Here is a 20,887-nt window from a genome sequence, read left to right on the forward strand (position 1 = left end):
CTTGCCTGGAAAATTCCATGAACAGAGAAGCCTGGTGGGCTATGGTCCATGGGGTCGCACAGAGTTGGACATGACTGAGCGTCTTAAGTGAGTGAATGTGGATAATTTACTGCTTTCTCCCGTGATTGCTTTGCTCGTGGGCCGATGCATCATTTCCACTGTGTTGTGGTCTTTGTGGCCACCAGGTTCTCCCTGCATTGGAAAGCAGGAGGTGGTCTGGTGACTGGCCACTAAAAACTTCACAACTCTTGATTCAAAAGCCCACAGGCTGGGGCCAAAAGGGAAGATGTATGCAATCTTCGCTCCTGGTTCTGGATTCTCTCTGCCAGTACATCCACTAGGGAAAAGTAACAATTTGGGTTTGTTTTTATCAGCTGTGGCCTGATGGACAGGGCTGACAATGCAGAGAAGAGAGCTCAGCCCTTGAACAAACTGTAGACACCTCAGCGTTGGGTGGGGCATGGAGGCAGGGCAGGACCAGTACATAAATGGGTGGAGGGCATGTAGTGCCGGGAGCCAGCACAGGAGAGCCCACCCTTGACAAGGTCATGTGGAAGAGAACTGTTAAGCAAGGCTTCAGGACTCGAGGGGCTCCCTAGGCTTTCTTGAGCATCTACCTCAAAACCAGAATCTGTCTGTTTTACTATTTCATGACTTTCACCAACTCCTCTGACATTAACAGGGGGATATTCCTGACCACCTTTCTCTGGAGAAAATCAACTTAGAGCTATAGCTAATAAGTCTCTTGGACATGAGAGGAATATTTCAAATCAAACCCCCTCTGTTAGCATTCTAGCTTGGCAGGTCTATCCAGACTCTTGCAGCTACGCATATGATTATTCACAGCCTCCCAACTGTGAGAGGCATGGAAAGCCTAAAACATAGAGCCTTTTAAAGAGTTAAAAGTTATTAGAGCAGTGCTGGTGTAGGATTTCATTATTGGGCCAATGCTTGTTGCTAAGTTCCCATATCTCTTATCCACTGTGCACCTGGGAATGCATTAGTTAACATAGTTAGAATGTAAGAAAAACAAGTATAGCCTTGAAATTAACCACATCAGAACTTTGAGCTAATTGGTTCTTTCTTGTAACTCACTGCACCTTTGCTTTGTGAAAAATGTAACTCTGTTTAGCATTTTCTCAGGCTGACATAGATTAGAAATATAAAGAAAAGACACTTAGAGGGAAAATAAGTTTTCTGGTTGAGCAGCCTTTATCAAAAGAGGGTGATAAAATGTTCACAGGCCTCCAAGGTCAGAAGATACTGTACCCAACATCATTTGTGGGAAAGGTATGCAGGAAAAATCCTGGTTTCGATAAGGGCAAAACTGCTGGAATGTTTGGGCTGACTTTGTGTGACTTTGCATCTTTCATTTCCCTCTATGTATAAGGCAAGGTATAAAAGTACATTTTAAAAATAAAGCTATTGGGCCTCGCTCACTGAAGCAGCTTGGTCTCCCCGTGTCAATCATTCTCTCTCTCCATCTCCCTCTCTTTTTCGGGCTGATCCCTTGGAGCATAGAGGCTCCCTGTGTTCACTCATCTGCCTGGGTTTCTAAGACCTGAACGGGAAGACGTTCTGCGTCTTCACTCCCTCGGGAGACTGGGAGGGCACCTATGGCCTCCGTGAACAGGGCAAACTTCTTGTCTCAGAGTTTTATTGGCTTTTTATGTAAACCAAGGAATATCAGCCTCTTTCTCTCCTCTATTTTCTTATCTTCAACATTCTTTCCTTATCTCTCTCTAAATCAATCGCCGACACTGTTTTTCCTTCGGATTTCCCTGGATCCTGTGGGGGCTGGACCCTGGCAATGTAGAGCCCTAGAAGGCAGAAGTGAGACTGAAGCCAGAAGGCACTGCTCTCCCGGTGGAAGCCCGGGTCTGTGGACATCCCCTGGGCAGCTTGACTTCCCGCTCATCATCCTGACACCACAGCCCATGGAGACTGCAAAGGTTCCGCCCACGGTCCTTTTTCTCCCTCTCCTCCATCGCCCTGGTCCAAGCCCGAGGCCTCCGTTGCCACTGCCACGATGCAGCCTCCATGCGGGTCTGGAGGTGGCTTTCTCCAGCCATGCTCAGGCTCATCAAGCCTGCGCTTACAGCCTTCTGGTGGGCTCTCCTCCCCAGCGCTGCCCAGCTGCCCTGCCCACCCTACCCTCATCTCAGGGTCTCACCACCCTTCCTTCCACTCCTTGAGCAGAGGAAGTATGTTCCTACGTCTGGGCCTCTGTGCTCTCCCCACCTGAACACTTCTTCCTGGGGACTCAGGCACCTGATCTCTCAGAGACCTTCCCTGACAAACCCGCCTCCCCACTTCACTTATTTTTCTCCCCATCATTTCTCATGGCTTTTCACTTTCTTCAGTTGAAAATCAGCTACTTATTCCCTGACCGTCCAGTTGTTAAGACTTCATCTTCCAGTGCAGGGGCTGTGGGTTTGCTCCCTGGTCAGAGAGTTAAGATCCCACATGCCAAGGGGCCAAAAAAAAAAAAAAAAAAAAAAAGCAGGAAACAGGAGCAATATTGTAATAAATTCAATAAAGACTTAAAAAATGGTACACATGAAAAAATCTTTCAGAAATAAAATTACTGGTTTAATGAATATGATTACTATTTACAGGGCCTCCCCAGTGGCGCAAACAATCCACCTGCCAAAGCAGGAGCCACAGGAGATGTGGGCTCCATCCCTGCATCGGGAAGACCCCTGGAGAAGAGAGTGGCACCTCACTTCAGCCTTCTTGCTGGGATAATCTCATGGACAGAGGTGGGCTACAGTCCATGGGGTCAAAAAGAGTTGGACATGACTGAAGTGACTTAGCATGCATGCATTACTAATTACTTGTTTAATGAACATTTGCCTTCTGGGACGCCTGCCTTGTTCTGCAAGCCTGCAACACCCCTGGCACAGAGAGGTAATAGTTGCTGAGTAAGTAAAGGAATCTTAGCAGGTAACATGGTGAGATCCTTTGAGAAGCCAGCCCAATTCACAAAGCGTCGCTGGTCATTCATGTTTCGACACACCAGAACTGGGCTTCCCCAGTGACTCAGATGGTAAAGAATCTGGCTGCAAAGCAGGAAAACTGGGTTCAGTCCTTAGGTTGGGAAGATCCCCTGAAGCAGGGAATGGCAGCCCACTCCAGTATTCTTGCCTGGAGAATCCCATGGATGGAGGAACCTGATAGGCTACAGTCCATGGGATTACAAAGAGCTGGACATGACTGAGTGATTAACACCCACACATGTGGGCGTGCACACGCACGCACGCACGCACACACGTGTGAATTAGTCTGCAGTTAACGCAATCAGCGCTGGAGCTGCCTTAGAACAAGTGCTTGCAGCTGCGCCCTGGGTTGGAAACTTTGGGCCTCTGAACAGGATCCGGAAGTGCCACATTCTGAAACATCTGAAGTCTGCTTCATGGTGTGTGCTGCCTACACAAGGCTACCCTACTTTCTAAAATCTTCCATCGGCATCATCATTTTCTCTGTTGATGTACATTTCCTCATCCTTGGAGATCAGCCAGAATTCCATCCACAGGCTCTCATTTTGCCCTTGAAGTGATGTCTGATGTGATGCTCACACGTGGCGAGAAACTTCCCTGCCCTTGTCTGTGTCTGTGCATTCACCTTCTGCTTCTTCTCTAATTGGTGCCTGTCAACTCCAGGTACACACCTGCGTGGCCCCACCACCTCTCCTTCCTGCACTCTGAGGCTGGCTTCTTCCCAGGGCTCTCCTGGCACGTTATGTCTCCCACAGTAATTATTTATTACCCTTGGAACAGGTCTAGGAGCTTTTCCAGGAAGGAGCAGTCTTAATCATCTTTCTATCCTTAAGGCCTACAGTGCACATGTTTGATGAGCAAGCAGTGAGTGAATGCGTGAATGACCAAGTGTGTGGATAAGTGAGGGAGTGAATGAATGATCCGTCTTCCTGGCTGTCATGGTGTCCCTCTGGTGGTTCTGACCCAGGACAAGCAGGGGAATAGATGCGGGTGGGCAGCATCTTCCTTTGTCCTTTGAGGCGGATGCTGGAGGCAGCCTACCCACGTTCACCCCCACACGCCTTCTTCTTTGCTCAAGACCCAGATTTTGGTCAGGTCCCAGGTCCCTGAAAGCTCCGTGACACCTGCGCAGGCTTAGTGCTTCCCAGCCTTTCCTGAGCCAGAAAGGGTTTGGTCTGCGGGTGTTTTACAAGGTTTAAAGATTCTTTTTTAGTATTTATTTATTTGGCTGTGCTGAGTCTTAATTGCGGCACATGGGAGCTTCAGTCTTTGTTGGGGCATGCAGGATTTTTAGTTGTGGCATGAAAACTCTCAGTTGCAGGCATGTGGGATCTAGTTCCCTGACTAGGAATCAAACCTGGGCCCCCTGCTTTGAGGGCACAGCGTCTTGGCCAGTGGACCAGGGAAGTCCTTAAAGATTCTTTTGAGAGTGGACACAACACATGGATGGACACGCGCACACACACACACACACGCGGGGAGAGGAAAGGCAGAATTTTTTGTTACTTAAAACTCCAGATGGGAGAAGGCCTCCAGGCAGGGCCAGTCTGGGGGACCCAGCACCTTGGGGTAGAGAAACAGTCAGCTGGAGCTGCGGGAGCAGCCTGGGTGTGGCAAGTGGGTGGGGCTAACTAGATTTCACAGGCTCCCCATGGACTGGCTAATCTGAATGACTTGGCATTATAAACCCCAGGGCCTAGGGCCTACCCCTGGTTGTCCCGTACGTGTGGCACCTGGTCACAGGCCGTGAGGCAGAGCCTGATAAGGGAAGTGGCTGGAGTGTGGACTTGATCAGCTGCTCAAGAAAGTGAAATGACCAGCCTCTAACCACGGCCTCAAAAGTGGGTCAAGAGAGTGTTCAAAACAAAGCTCTATTGCAACTGAGCCCTTTAATGGGAGTTCCACAGTGAGTTATGCAGACATAAAGCACCTGAGCCGCAGGGACAGTGAGACAAGGGTCGTTTTTCTACCTCGGGGCGGGAGGTCCAACCAACACCTCCTTCCTCGGAAATAGCCCGAAACACACAGAGAAATCAGGGTCCTGCCCCAAAGGACGATTTAAAACAAATGACTCTGGAGATAGGACAAGGTTCTGGATACATGCAGGTTCTTCTGGAGACACAGAGGAACGACCAACCCAGAGAGTGCTGCTCGGTCAGCCGCATCTCCCCTGTGGCTCTAAAGAGGGCCGCCCGAGGGCACGTGCGGTCCTGGTGCTTGGCCAGCGAGCACCTTCACGTGGATGTTCTCGCGCTAAGGGTGCTTGGGCGAGGGGAGAGTCGCAATCACAGAGCAGCAGCAAGCCCAACCCAGGAGCCCCAGCTCTGTCTCAAGCCCTCTCCTCTCACCGTGGTCTAGAACCAACAAATAAATCGAGAGCGGCCTCCCTACAGAGCTGTCCAAGGGCCAGCGGTCACGGCCACGCCATCCTGCTCACAGCACCAATTGTTCTCTGAGACTTAAAGGTCCCTTTGATGGTGCCCAGCACAAAGGTCCTCAGATAGATGAAAGGCAGACTCTTTGTTACTTACAGCTCCAAACCAGAGCAGGCTGCCAGCAGGGCCACACAGGCACACTCACACCCGCGGACCAGGGACCAGGCAACCATTGCTGCAGAGGCCACTCATGTGTGGCAAGTGGGGTAGGGTCACCTAGGTTTCTCAGGCTCCCTGTGGATGGGCTAGCTTGAGTCACTTCTCGTTTCTTCTGGAGTCAAATCCTAGGCTTCCCATCACAGTCACGATGACCCCACCATCCTGGCTCTCCCACTGCAGAGCACCACCCCCCCCCCAACCACGGCCTCTGATGTGTGGGAACTGGACATGTACCAGCTATGTACACACAGGGTGTACACGCACACCTCTTGCGACCGGCTCCAGGGAGCACAGCTGGATGAGAGACCCTGGAATGTGGTTTGGGTTTCCAATACTCCACAGCTGGCACAGGACTGGCCATTGTCAGCATGTGCTGGGCTGTGCCACTGGTCACTGAGTGCCCTTAATCCTCCTCCGGGGGGAAGACTGGAGCCCACGAGCCCACTGTGGGACTGACTTGGCGGGGGGCCCTCAGCCCCGAAGCTCTGCTGTTTCTAGCAACGTTGCACAAAGTGGTTACGGGGCGGTGTGTCCCAACTCCTGGTTCCTAGAGTGGCTATTGTCGTATCTGGCGATCTCAGGAAGGGGCCTTATGGCCAGCGCTGGGAGGGCTGCTGGATGTGGGTCACACACTATGAGTGCAGGCCCACTTCTGTCACTGGAGGCTGTGTCAAGTCATTCTGCCTCCTTCCACCCCCAGAAGCCTCAGTCTCCTCACTTGTCAAGTAGACACACTTGTGGTTCCACCTCTTGGGCTGCTAAAGGGTTAAGCCAGCCTTTCCTACCTGGAGCTCATCCAGGTGCGTGTGTGCTAAGTCACTGCAGTCATGTCCAACTCTTTTGTGACCCCATGGACTGTAGCCTGCCAGGCCCCTCTGTCCATGGGATTTTCCAGGCGAGAATACTGGAGTGGGTTGCCATGCCCTTCTCCAGGGGATCTTCCCAGCCCAAGGACTGAACCAGTGTCTCTACATCTCTTGCATTGTTAGGGGGAGGGGCCAAGTGCAACCTAGTAGAAGTTGAGAGGCTGGGTTCCGCACTTGACTGGGACTTGGAGGATGTTAGGGTGCAGATACGCAGCTGTGCGAGATGGAGAATGTTCTAAAAAGTTCAAGAACAGAGACCAGAGTGGAACCAGCTTCACGGGAGTGAGTGTGGCACTGTGAGGTCATGGGTACCTGATGGGGAAACCTGGAAAGGGCTCCTGAGGTCAGCTTGGCAGCAGTGTCATGGCTTTAGGTCACACTAGAGATCAAGTTGCCAACATCCGCTGGATCATGGAAGAAGCAAGAGAGTTCCAGAAAAACATCGATTTCTTCTTTATTGACTATGCCAAAGCCTTTGACTGTGTGGATCACAATAAACTATGGAAAATTCTGAAAGAGATGGGAATACCAGACCACCTGACCTGCCTCTTGAAAAACCTATATGCAGGTCAGGAAGCAACAGTTAGAACTGGACATGGAACAACAGACTGGTTCCAAATAGGAAAAGGAGTACATCAAGGCTGTATATTGTCACCCTGCTTATTTAACTATATGCAGAGTACCTCATGAGAAACGCTGGGATAGAAGAAGCACAAGCTGGAATCAAGATTGCTGGGAGAAATATCAATAACCTCAGATACGTAGATGACACCACCCTTATGGCAGAAAGTGAAGAGGAACTAAAAAACCTCTTGATGAAAGTGAAAGTGGAGAGTGAAAAAGTTGGCCTAAAGCTCAACATTCAGAAAATGAAGATCATGGCATCTGGTCCCATCACTTCATGGGAAATAGATGGGGAAACAGTGGAAACAGTGTCAGACTTTATTTTTTGGGGCTCCAAAATCACTGCAGATGGTGATTGCAGCCATGAAATTAAAAGACGCTTACTCCTTGGAAGAAAAGTTATGACCAACCTAGATAGCATATTCAAAAGCAGAGACATTACTTTGCCAAGAAAGGTCCGTCTAGTCAAGGCTATGGTTTTTCCAGTAGTCATGTATGGATGTGAGAGTCGGACTGTGAAGAAGGCTGAGCACCGAAGAATTGATGCTTTTGAACTGTGGTGTTGGAGAAAACTCTTGAGAGTCCCTTGGACTGCAAGGAGATCCAACCAGTCCATTCTGAAGGAGATCAGCCCTGGGATTTCTTTGGAAGGAATGATGCTGAAGCTGAAGCTACAGTACTTTGGCCACCTCATGCGAAGAGTTGACTCATTGGAAAAGACTCTGATGCTGGGAGAGATTGGAGACAGGAGGAGAAGGGGACAACAGAGGATGAGATGGCTGAATGGTATCAGTGACTCGATGGACGTGAGTCTGAGTGAACTCCAGGAGTTGGTGATGGACAGGGAGGCCTGGCGTGCTGGGATTCATGGGGTCGCAAAGAGTCGGACACGACTGAGCGACTGAACTGAACTGAACTGAGCTGAGGGACACTTTGGCCGGACAGACAGGGAGGCTCTCATGGGAACCCCCAGGCATACATGTCCTACAGCTTGGTGATGCAGTGGTGGAAATCAGTTACAAGACCCTAACTGTGGGCTCACATCTCAGGGTAACAGGCTGAGAGTTGGAAATGAGAAGGAGTTTGGGGGTACCCAGAGCTGATTTCCAGGGCAAGGGAGTGGGGACAATCTACTTCAAGTTCAGGCCTTGGAGCTTGCTTGAAGAATCCAACCTGCGACCGCACAGTCTGAGGGACACAGGAGCTGGAGTCAGATTTGAGCCTGGAAAGTCCAGCGGGGGAGGGACTGGCTGGTGGCCTGCTCCCCTGCTGGAGCTCAAGTACGGGCAGTGTGGACTGTGGGGTGTAGGGGGCAGGGATCGGGGGGGATGGCAGCTAAGAGGGTAGGGGGTGGGGGTGTCAGCGAGCGAGGGCCCTGGGGTGGCCTTGCCTCGGGTGTGAAGGGGCCACCCTGAGGGACTGGAAGGACTGGAGGCCAGGCTGGCTGCCCAGGCTCCCTTAGTAAGCAGAGTAAGCAACAGGGCAGACAGAAACACAACCTTCCTCACTTGGGGTCTGCGAGTCATAGGTGCTGCAAAGCCCTTGAATCAGGGGGTGAAGAGTGAACTGAAGGGACAGAGGAAAATTAAAATGCAGGGACCTCCCTGCTGGTCCAGCGGCTGAGGCTCTGTGCTCCCCACACAGAGGCCCCGGGTTCGATTCCTGGTCAGGAAGCTAGAGCCCACACGCTGCAACTTAGACCTGACACAGCCAGATAAATAGACAGACATTAAAAAAAGATTAGAATGCAGCTGCTTTTCAATCGCCTTGCACAAACGCTCATGAACGTCAGTCTGTGGGAAGGGCTGGGCTTGCTAGGAGGTATAGAAGCTACTTTATTTCCTCCTTCCTCACCCTGCCCTTCAAACACCATGCAGAGTCCTTCTTCTCCTGACTCCTGGTTGAAATCTCAGCTTCTCTCCTCACAGCCTTGTTGTCCAACAAAAAGATAACATGAGCAAGCCACATTGCTGCATGCTTAACTCTAACATTCTAGTAGCCACAGTAGAAAGAGCAAAATGGGACAAGTAGAGTTAATTAATTTTAATAATGTATTTTATTATAATGGATAATGTATGAGCCACCTGATGTGAAGAGCTGACTCATTGGAAAAGATCCTGATGATGGGAAAGATTGAGGGCAGGAGGAGAAGGGGATGACAAAGGACAAGATTGTTGGATGGCATCACCGACTCAATAGGCATGAGTTTGAGCAAACTCCAGAAGATGGTGAAGGACAAGAAAGCCTGGCATGCTGCAGTCCATGGGGTCGCAAAGAGTCGGGCACAGCTTAGTGATCGAACAACAATGATAACAATGTATTTTATTTAACCCAGTATATGTAAAATATTATCATTTAAACAGTTAATGTAAAATAGGAGATGTTTTACACTTTTTCCCCATACTAAGCCTTTGAAATGCAGTGTTTTTAAACACTTCATTTTTTTAATGGTTTTCTTGGCTGTACATAAGCTTTTTAGTTTGATGTAGTCCCATCTGTTAATTTTTGCTTTCATTGCCAGTGCCTTTGGAGTCCGATCCAAAAAACTACTGCCAGAAGCAAGGTCAAGGAGCTTACTGCCTATGATTTCTGCCAGAGGCTTTATGGTTTCTTCATCCATTTTGCCTTAGCCTCATGTGTGTGGTGTGGGGCAGGGATCCAGCTTGGTCCTCTTGCACATAGCTCTCCAGTTTTCCCAGCACCAGTTATTGAAGAGACTGTCCTTGCCCTGGTCTGCATTCTTGCCTCCTTTGTTGTAAATTAACTGACCATAAACTTATGCATTTATGTCAAGGCTTTATGCTATTCTGTTGATCCATGTGTCTGTTGCTAAAGAAACCAGAACAAATGAACAAACAACAAAACTCATAGCCACAGAAAACAGATGAGTGGTTATCAGAGAGCCTGGGCCTATGGGGAGCGCAGAAGGGGCCAGTCGTGCGGCGACAGATGGGAGCCACACTTTTGTGGTGGTCACTTTGCAGTGCACAGGAATGCCGAGCGGTTATGCTGTGCCCCTGAAGCTAATATAATGTTCCTATCAGTTTTATGCCAATTAACAAAGTGAAGTGCAGTATGTATTTTACAATCCCAGATTATCTTTATTCAGACTGGCCTCATTTCAAGAGTGCAATAGCCTCATCTGACTCTCAGATATCAAGGAATGGTTTTGTTCCCAGGTATTTAAAAAATCCTGTCCAGTCTGGAACCTAAAGCTGTGATTTATTCAATTCAAAAGTCCCTTCCCCACCCTGGACAAATCTGGGCTTAAAAACCAGCAGTAGAAGAAGGTGTGTGTGTCGGGGATGGGGAGAATAGGTGGTCTTCCACTGATAGGTAGTCTTTCTGCCCCTTTGCTCCATCCCTCTTCCTCTGCCCAGGGCTAGGGGCCAGGGATGATTAGAGGTCAAGGACAGAATCTTGGACAGTGTGTCTCTGACATTGTACCTGCCAGAGTAACATCCTAAGCTGCCTTCTTCCATCCTGAGCGTCTATGCTGGGGAACAGTCTCCTGTGGTTCCCCGATGCTTGCACTCAGCTCGGGGCTGCTGGCTGTCCTCTGCTCCTGGATTCCCTTTGGGGAGGTCACCTTACCTCTCCAGGTCTCCCGAGCCCTTCAGAGATGCCCATTCCTGTGACTGCCCCAGCGGCCCACCTGCGGGGCAGTGCGCACCTGCCATTACTCTCCCATTTCGCTCGGGGAGCAGCGCCAGCCCTTTCTTGCTCTTAGGCGCTCCAGGGACAAATCTGGTGCTGCTCCCTCATGCCCACTCCCCCACCCCCAGGGGACCCACCCAAGTTCTCTGGCGACGCCCTTGATGCCCATTTGTTTGGTCTGCAATCACTGTCCTCCCTTACCCTCTACCTTCAAAGTGGATAACAGAGAAAAATAGTGACAGAGCCTCCCTTTGCTGAAACCTACATGATTGGATTTCCTGTCTCTCTATGGAGACGCCAAGACCCCCTTATCAGCCTGTGACACTTACAAATACAGTCAGGAAGGGTGCGCCCGCACCAAAATATTAACATTGGCAGTCCCCAGGTATAAACATTCCAAAGGATTTTTATTTTTGCATCTTGGAATTTCTTATTATATAAATGCCTGAAATTTTTATTATAACTTTAAAAATCATAATAATGAGATTATATAATAATTAAATTATAATTTAAATTTATTATAATTTTTTGAGAACACCAATGACTCTGGGAGTTAAGTAAGATAAGAATATGAATATTTAAAGAAAGCATGCATCGAGAGTGAAGTGCATATCAAGTGTTTGTGTTCCAGGTCTGTGCGCACATGTGTAAACAGGATGCTGTGTATTTGGAGAGGAAAGCTTCTCTGCTCCCCTCCCTGACTCTGTTCTGCGTCATCTCCCAGGCTCCTCGCTGGCTGCTACTGTTTTGTTACCTTTTCCAGGGGCAGAATCTGGCCGGACGTTGGAAGGTGATGCAAGGAAAGAGGGATTGTTCTTTAACTTCTGTGTCTAGAGGTTGTGTGGCTGCTGCTGCAGCCCAGCACTCCAGGGGCCTCGGGGGTTCCCCTGGAGCAGGGGTCCCCTTGCAGCAGCGTCCACAGCAATGCCTCCTGGCGTGGCCACCTTCCCTCTCTGCTCCCCTGGCACTTGCCCCCTGCAGTTATAGTCTCTGAGTTACCTCTCATTCCCCTTTTCTCTCTTCAGCCCTTTAAACCATGTGCAATGTCAACTCCAAACTGGCACTTGCCATCCACCTCTACAAGGATTAAATCATGTGCTGCCGCAGCTGCTGATTTTCAACACCCCCTGAAAGGAGTTCAAGGTGGAGAGCAGGAATGAGGCACTCTGTACTCAGGGGGAGAAACTGGCAGGACAGGTCTTCAGATAATTAGATACTTTCAGGAGCTGATTTTATGAGCCCAGTTCTTATATCTCCCCATATCTGTTGTTGTTCAGTTGCTAAGTCATGTCCAACTCTTTGCAACCCCATGAACTGCAGCACGCCAGGCTTCCCTGTCCTTCACCATCTCCCTGCCCCATATCTAGAAAAGCTCTAAATCCTTCATGATGATGTTTCTCCTGACTAGCAGAAGCTTCATGAGACTAGTAGAAACCTTTTGCAAAATATGTGCTTGATTGCATGTACTTCCCCTTCACCAAAATCAGATATATACTGATATTTCCTCCCTGTCTCTTGGGAGCAATTTCTTAGAGCTATCTGAGGTGCTGTCTCCTGGCCATAGTCCTCATTTAGCCCCAAATAAAAATTAACTTGCAACTCTTGTGCATTTTTTTAAGTTGACAGAAAAACTTTCCTGAGTTAAATCCCATCTCTTTGAAACACCTAGCAGGGCTTCATTTCTCCGCACTGGACTCTGGCTGTTCCACAGTCAGCCGAGTGCTTTCCCATCATCAGCCCATGAAGCTACGTGAATGCACCATCGTGGTCCACTCTGTACCTCCTGGCTGGGTTCTCCACTGCCTGGGGGGACCAGGTGTGTGGTTGTAACATGGCACACTGAAATCCCTTGGACAGAGCACCCTGATGGGCTACAGTCAAAGGTATAATCATAGTGTCACAAGGAGTCAAACCTGACTGAAGCAACTGACTGTGCATGATTTAAATTACAATGGAAAAGAATTGGAAAAGAATATGTAGATAGGGGCTTTCCTGGTGGCTCAGACAGTAAAGAATCCACCTGCAATGTAGGAGACTCAGGTTCAATTCCTGGGTCAGGAAGATCCCCTGGAGAAGGGAATGGATACCCACTCCAGTATTCTTGCCTAGAGAGTTCCATGGACAGAGGAGCCTGTGGGCTACAGTCCATGGGGTCATGAGAGAGTCAGACATGACTTAGTGACTAAACCACAAAAACAACATAATGTTTATGTGTATATATACAAAACTAATCACCCTGCTGTACACCTGAAACCTACACATTTACATCAACTATAAAAATTTTTTAAACAAAAACTATGATTCTCTAATAAATACTTCTAAGTGGACCAATAGAAACTTTACGTTACTACCTTCTAAATTTAGCACACTCATTTACTATGAAACAAATGGTTTACCTGACTTATGAGTCCTTTATAACCACACTCACTCCCCGACTGCCCCACCCTCTCCTCAGCCCCTAGTCCACTGATCTGTTCTTTATTTCTACAATGTTGTAATTTTAAGATTATTTTTTTATAGAATCATATGTAATATTTGGAGATTTTTTAAAAACTCAGCATAATTCTCTGAAAATTTACCCAGGTTGTTGTGTGTATTAATTATTTCTTCTTTCTAATTACTGAGCAGTGTTCCATGGTATGGATGTACTACTCTTTGTATAACCAGTCACCCGTTGAAGGTATCTGGGTGGTTTCCAGTTTGGGGCTGGTACAAATAAAGCTGCTGTGTGCACTCATGGGCAAAGATTGGTGTGAATGTAAGACTTCGTTTCTCTGGCCCCAGTGCCCAGGAGTACAATCACTGAATCATAAAGTGATTGCACACTTAGTTTCACAGAGTGCTAAGCCATTTTACATACACGCCCATCAACAATGTGTAAGTGATCCAGTTTTTCCGTATCCTTGCCAGCGTTTGGTGTTAGTCATTGTTTAAAATTTTAGCCATCTTGATAGGTGTATGGGTTTAATGAGCATTTTTCCACTGGTGAATGAAGAAAAACAACTTTGTGTGTGTTTATGGGCCACTTGTATATAATTCCTTTTTTCTTTCAGATCTTCTGTCCACTTTTGAATGCAGGTCTGTCTTTTTACTATTGAGTTATGTAGTATGAGTTTATGTAGTCTAGATGCGAATCCCTTATGAGAGATATAACTTGCAAACACCTTCTCCCACTCTGTGAGTTGTCGTTTCACTCTTTCAGTGGTTGTCCTCAGCAACTTCCTGGAGGTCCAGTGGATAAGAATCTGCCTGCCAGCGCAGGGGACACAGGTTCGATACCTGGTCCGAGAAGATCCCACATGCCGCAGGGCAGCTAAGTCCATGTGCCACAGCTAGAGAGCTCTTGCTCTAGAGCCTAGCACTGCAACTACTGAGCCCGTGGCTGCAACTACTGAAGCCCTAGCACGTGGAGCCTGTGCTCGGGGACGAGAGAAGTCACTGCAATGAGAAGCCCACGAGCCGCAACTAGAGAGTAGCCCCTGGGCGACAACAAAGACTTAGGACGGTCAAAAGTAAGTAAATAAATAAAAATAAAATCCTCTGAAACCTAAATGTGTTTAATATTTAGCCAAGCCAGTTTCTCTCTTTCTTTTTTTTGCTTGTAGCTTTGGTAACATGTTTAAAACTTCATTGCCTCATTCAAGGTCATGAAAATTTACTCCTACGGCTTCCCTGGAGGCTCGGAGGTTAAAGCGTCTGCCTGGAATGCGGGAGACCCAGGTTCGATCCCTGGGTCGGGAAGATGCCCTGGAGAAGGAAATGGCAACACACTCCAGTACTCTTGCTTGGAGAATCCCATGGAGGGAGACGCCTGGTAGGCTACAGTGCATGGGGTCTCAAAGAGTTGGACATGACTGAGTGACTTTACTTAACTCACTTATGTTTTCTTCTAAGACTTTAGCAGTTTTAGCTTTTATATTTAAGTCTTTGATTCATTTTGTGCTAATTTTTGTATCCAGTGCAAAGTAGGGATTCAAGTTAATTCTTTTGCATGTAGATAAAGCTCAACATTCAGAAAACTAAGATCGCAGCCAAGAGGAGCTACCCTACGTCCGAGGTCAGGGGCAGCGGTCTAGAGTGCCAGGCTGCGACGGTGCAGGAACGGCCGAGAGGAGCTACGCTGCGTCCGAGGTCAGTGGCGGCCGGGAGGAGCCACCTCGCGCCCAAGGCCAGGGGCAGTGACCCTGAGGAGCCACCCGGAGCCCGAGGCCAGGGGCGGCAGCTGGTAGGAGCAACCCCAGGAGCGCTGGCTGTGCAGGCACAGGAGGGCCTAGAGGAGCTATCCCACGTTGAAGGTCAGGAACGGCGATGGTAAGGAGATACCCCTCGTCCAAATAAGGAGCAGCGACTGTGCTTTGCTGAAGCAGCCGTGAAGAGATACCCCACGCCTAAGGTAAGAGAAACCCAAGTAAGATGATAGGTGTTGCAAGAGGGCATCAGAGGGCAGACATACTGAAACCATACTCCCAGAAAACTAGTCAATCTAATCACAGTAGGACCACAGCCTTGTCTAACACAATGAAACCAAGCCATGCCCGCAGGGCAACCCAAGATGGGTGTGGTGGAGAGGTCTAACAGAATGTGGTCCATTGGAGAAGGGAATGGCAAGCCACTTCAGTATTCTTGCCTTGAGAACCCCATGAACAGTATGAAAAGGCAAAATGATAGGATACTGAAAGAGGAACTCGCCAGGTCAGTAGGTGGATAACTCCAGAAAGAATGAAGGGATGGAGCCAAAGCAAAATAATACCCAGCTGTGGATGTGACTGGTGATAGAAGCAAGATCCGATGCTATAAAGAAAAATATTGCATAGGAACCTGGAATGTCAGGTCCATGAATCAAGGCAAGTTGGAAGTGGTCAAACAGGAGATGGCAAGGGTGAACGTCGACATTCTAGGAATCAGTGAACTAAAATGGACTGGAATGGGTGAATTTAACTCAGATGACCATTAGATCTACTACTGTGGGCAGGAATCCCTCAGAAGAAATAGAGTAGCCATCAAGGTCAACAAAAGAGTCCGAAATGCAGTACTTGGATGCAATCTCAAAAATGACAGAATGATCTCTGTTCATCTCCAAGGCAAACCATTCAATATCACAGTTATCCAAGTCTATGCCCCAACCAGTAATGCTGAAGAAACTGAAGTTGAACGGTTTTATGAAGACCTATAAGACCTTTTAAACTAACACCCAAAAAAGTTGTCCTTTTCATTATAGGGAACTGGAATGCAAAAGTAGAAGTCAGGAAACACCTGGAGTAACAAGCAAATTTGGCCTTGGAATGCGGAATGAAGCAGGGCAAAGACTAATAGAGTTTTGCCAAGACAATGCACTGGTCATAGCAAACACCCTCTTCCAACAACACAAGAGAAGACTCTACACACGGATATCACCAGATGGTCAACACCAAAATCAGATTGATTATATTCTTTGCAGCCAAAGATGGAGAAGCTCTATACAGTCAGCAAAAACAAGACCAGGAGCTGACTGTGGCTCAGATCATGAACTCCTTATTACCAAATTCAGACTCAAATTGAAGAAAGTAGGGAAAACTGCTAGACCATTCAGGTATGACCTAAATTAAATCCCTTATGATTATACAGTGGAAGTGAGAAATAGATTTAAGGGCCTAGATCTGATAGATAAGAGTGCCTGATCGACTATGAAATGAGGTTCGTGACATTGTACAGGAGACAGGGATCAAGACCATCCCCATGGAAAAGAAATGCAAAAAGGCAAAATGGCTGTCTGGGGAGGCCTTACAAATAGCTGTGAAAAGAAGAAAGGTGAAAAGCAAAGGAGAAAAGGAAAGATATAAGCATCTGAATGCAGAGTTCCAAAGAATAGCAAGAAGAGATAAGAAAGCCTTCTTCAGTGATCAATGCAAAGAAATAGAGGAAAATAACAGAATGGGAAAGACTAGAGATCTCTTCAAGAAAATGAGAGATACCAAGGGAACATTTCATGCAAAGATGGGCTTGATAAAGGACAGAAATGGTCTGGACCTCACAGAAGCAGAAGATATTAAGAAGAGGTGGCAAGAATACACAGAAGAACTGTACAAAAAAGATCTTCACGACCCAGATAATCATGATGATGTGATCACTAATCTAGAGCCAGACATCTTGGAATGTGAAGTCAAGCAGGCCTTAGGAAGCATCACTACGAACAAAGCTAGTGGAGGTGATAGAATTCCAGTTTAGCTATTTCAAATTCTGAAAGATGATGCTGTGAAACTGCTGCACTCAAAATGCCAGCAAGTTTGGAAAACTCAGCAGTGGCCACAGGACTGGAAAAGGTCAGTTTTCATTCCAATTCCAAAGAAAGGCAATGCAAAAGAATGCTCTAACTACCGCACAATTGCACCCATCTCACATGCTAGTAAAGTAATGCTCAAAATTCTCCAAGCCAGGCTTCAGCAATACATGAACCGTGAACTCCCTGATGTTCAAGCTGGTTTCAGAAAAGGCAGAGGAACCAGAGATCAAATTGCCAACATCTGCTGGATCATTGAAAAAGCAAGAGAGTTCCAGAAAAACATCTATTTCTGCTTTATTGACTATGCCAAAGCCTTTGACTGTGTGGATCACAAGAAACTGGAAAATTCGGAAAGAGATGGGAATACTAGACCACCTAACCTGCCTCTTGAGAAATCTGTATGCAGGTCAGGAAGCAACAGTTAGAACTGGACATGGAACAACAGACTGGTTCCAAATAGGAAAAGGAGTACGTCAAGGCTGTATATTGTCACTCTGCTTATTTAACTTCTATGCAGAGTACATCATGAGAAACGCTGGACTGGAAGAAGCACAAGCTGGAATCAAGATTGCCGGGAGAAATATCAATCACCTCAGATATGCAGATGACAACACCCTTATGGCAGAAAGTGAAGAGGAGCTAAAAAGCCTCTTGATGAAAGTGAAAGAGGAGAGTGAAAAAGTTGGCTTAAAGCTCAACATTCAGAAAATAAAGATCATGGCATCTCGTCCCATCACTTCATGGGAAATAGATGGGGAAACAGTAGAAACAGTGTCAGACTTTATTTTGGGGGGCTCCAAAATCACTGCGTATGGTGACTGCAGCCATGAAATTAAAAGATGCTTACTCCTTGGAAGAAAAGTTATGACCAACCTAGATGGTATATTCAAAAGCAGAGACATTACTTTGCTGACTAAGGTCCGTCTAGTCAAGGCTATGGTTTTTCCTGTGGTCATGTATGGATGTGAGAGTTCAACTGTGAAGAAGACTGAGCACCAAAGAACTGATGCTTTTGAACTGTGGTGTTGGAGAAGACTCTTGAGAGTCCCTTGGACTGCAAGGAGATCCAACCAGTCCATTCTGAAGGAGATCAACCCTGGGATTTCTTTGGAAGGAATGATGCTAAAGCTGAAGCTCCAGTACTTTGGCCACCTCATGCGAAGAGTTGACTCATTGGAAAAGACTCTGATGCTAGGAGGGATTGGGAGCAGGAGGAGAAGGGTCGACCAAGGATGAGATGGCTGGATGGCATCATGGACTCGATGGATGTGAGTCTGAGTGAACTCTGGGAGATGGTGACGGGCAGGCAGGCCTGGCGTGCTGTGATTCATGGGGTTGCAAAGAGTCAGACACAGCTGAGCGACTGAACTGAACTGAAGATCGTGGCATCTGGTCCCATCACTTCATGGCAAATAGATGGGGAAACAGTGGAAACAATAGTTGACTTTATTTTTCTGGGCTCCAAAATCACTGCAGATGGTGATTGCAGCCATGAAATGAAAAGACACTTACTCCTTGGAAGGAAAGTTACGACCAACCTGGACAGCATATTAAAAAGCAGAGACGTTACTTTGCCAAGAAAGGTCCATCTAGTCAAGGCTATGGTTTTTCCAGTAGTCATGTATGGATGTGAGAGTTGGAGTATAAAGAAAGCTGAGCCCTGAAGAATTGATGCTTTTGAACTGTAGTGTTGGAGAAGACTCTTGAGAGTCCCTTGGACTGCAAGGAGATCCAGCCAGTCCATCCTAAAGGAGATCAGTCCTGGGTGCTCACTGGAAGGTCTGATGCTGAAGCTGAAACTCCAGTACTTTGGCCACCTGATGCGAAGAGCTGACTCAATGGAAAAAACCCTGATGCTGGGAGAGATTGGGGGCAGAAGGAGAAGGGGACGACAGAGGATGAGATGGTTGGATGGCATCACCGACTCAATGGATATGGGTTTGGGTGGACTCTGGGAGTTGGTAATGGACAGGGAGGGCTGGCGTGCTGTGGTTCATGGGGTCTCAAAGAGTCGGACACAGCTGAGTGACTGAACTGAACAGACTGATCAGTGGTCAGCACTGTTTGTTGAAAACACAATTCTTTCTCTGTTGAATTATCTTGGCACTCATGTCAAAAAACAATTGACCATAAATGTAAGGGTTTAATTCTGGATTTTCCATCCTGTTAGTTTGATCTGCTTGTCTAACCTTTTGCCAGACCCACACTGTACTGATTATTATACTTTGCATTTAGTTTTAAAATTGGGAAATGTAAATCTTCCAGCGTTGGTTTTTCTTTTTCAAAGTTGTTTTGCTTATTCAGGGTCCTTTACATTTTTGTATGAATTTTGGGGTCAGTTTTTCAGTTTCTACAAAACTGCCACTGGGATTTTTGATAACGATTGCACTGAGTCTGTTGGCTAATTGCAGGAATATTGCTATCTTTTTTTTTTCTTCAGGTCTCTTAAAATTTCTTTCAACAATGTAAGGAAATTATAAGCAAGGTGAAAAGACAGCCTTCGGAATGGGAGAAAATAATAGCAAATGAAGTAACTGACAAACAACTAACCTCAAAAATATACAAGCAAGTCCTACAGCTCAATTCCAGAAAAATAAATGACCCAATCAAAAAGTGGGCCAAAGAACTAAATAGACATTTCTTCAAAGAAGACATACAGATGGCTAACAAACACATGAAAAGATGCTCAACATCACTCATTATCAGAGAAATGCAAATCAAAACCACAATGAGGTACCATTTCACACCCGTCAGAATGGCTGCGATCCAAGTCTACAAGCAATAAATGCTGGAGAGGGTGTGGAGAAAAGGGAACCCTCTTACACTGTTGGTGGGAATGCAAACTAGTACAGCCACTATGGAGAACAGTGTGGAGATTCCTTAAAAAACTGGAAATAGAACTGCCTTATGACCCAGCAATCCCACTGCTGAGCATACACACCAAGGAAACCAGAATTGAAAGAGACATGTGTACCCCAGTGTTCATCGCAGCACTGTTTATAATAGCCAGGACATGGAAGCAACCTAGATGTCCATCAGCAGACGAATGGATAAGAAAGCTGTGGTACATATACACAATGGAGTATTACTCAGCCATTAAAAAGAATACATTTGAATCAGTTCTAATGAGGTGGATGAAACTGGAGCTGATTATACAGAGTGAAGTAAGCCAGAAAGAAAAACACCAATATAGTATACTAACGCATATATATGGAATTTAGAAAGATGGTAATGATAACCCTGTATGCGAGACAGCAAAAGAGACACAGATGTATAGAACAGTCTTTTGGACTCTGTGGGAGAGGGAGAGGGTGGGATGATTTGGGAGAATGGCATTGAAACATGTATAATATCATATATGAAACGAATCCAGGTTTGATGCAGGATACAGGATGCTTGGGGCTGGTGCACTGGGATGACCCAGAGAGATGGTATGGGGAGGGAGGAGGGAGGGGGGTTCAGGATTGGGAACACATGTATACCCGTGGCGGATTCATGTTGATGTATGGCAAAACCAATACAGTATTGTAAAGTAAAATAAAGTAAAATTTAAAAAAAAGGTAGTTTCCAGTGTGTACAAGTCTTGCAATTTTAAGTTAAATTTATTCCTAAGTATTTTTTTCCTTTTTGATACTATTTTACATGGAATTGTTTTCTTAATTTTATTTTGGATTGTAAATTGCTAGGGTACAGCCAGCAATCACTTCTAATGGACTTTTGATTAGCATGTGTTTTCAATTGCAAACTTAGTTAAGGAACCATCTTCTGGCATTGAAAACTGCATTTGTAAGTTTAACAGATGTGTTTTCCTTAAGTATTTCAGTGGTCTGATAACAAAGTCATTTTGAATGAATCTGGAATATGATGAAACGTATTCTCTTAAATGTT

General features: G+C 46.8%; 1 long non-coding RNA gene across 1 annotated transcript; it reads left to right on the forward strand.

Moving 5' to 3' along the window:
- The first annotated feature begins 13,793 nt into the window (after positions 1-13,793).
- LOC138438157 (uncharacterized) lies at positions 13,794-20,562 on the forward strand. The gene is made up of 4 exons (XR_011256277.1): positions 13,794-14,252; positions 14,385-14,554; positions 14,738-15,133; positions 19,440-20,562. It is a non-coding gene; the product is annotated as an uncharacterized lncRNA (long non-coding RNA).
- The last annotated feature ends 325 nt before the right edge of the window (positions 20,563-20,887 follow it).

This window comes from Ovis canadensis, chromosome 3, assembly GCF_042477335.2.
Source record: "Ovis canadensis isolate MfBH-ARS-UI-01 breed Bighorn chromosome 3, ARS-UI_OviCan_v2, whole genome shotgun sequence".
Lineage (NCBI taxonomy): Eukaryota > Metazoa > Chordata > Mammalia > Artiodactyla > Bovidae > Ovis > Ovis canadensis.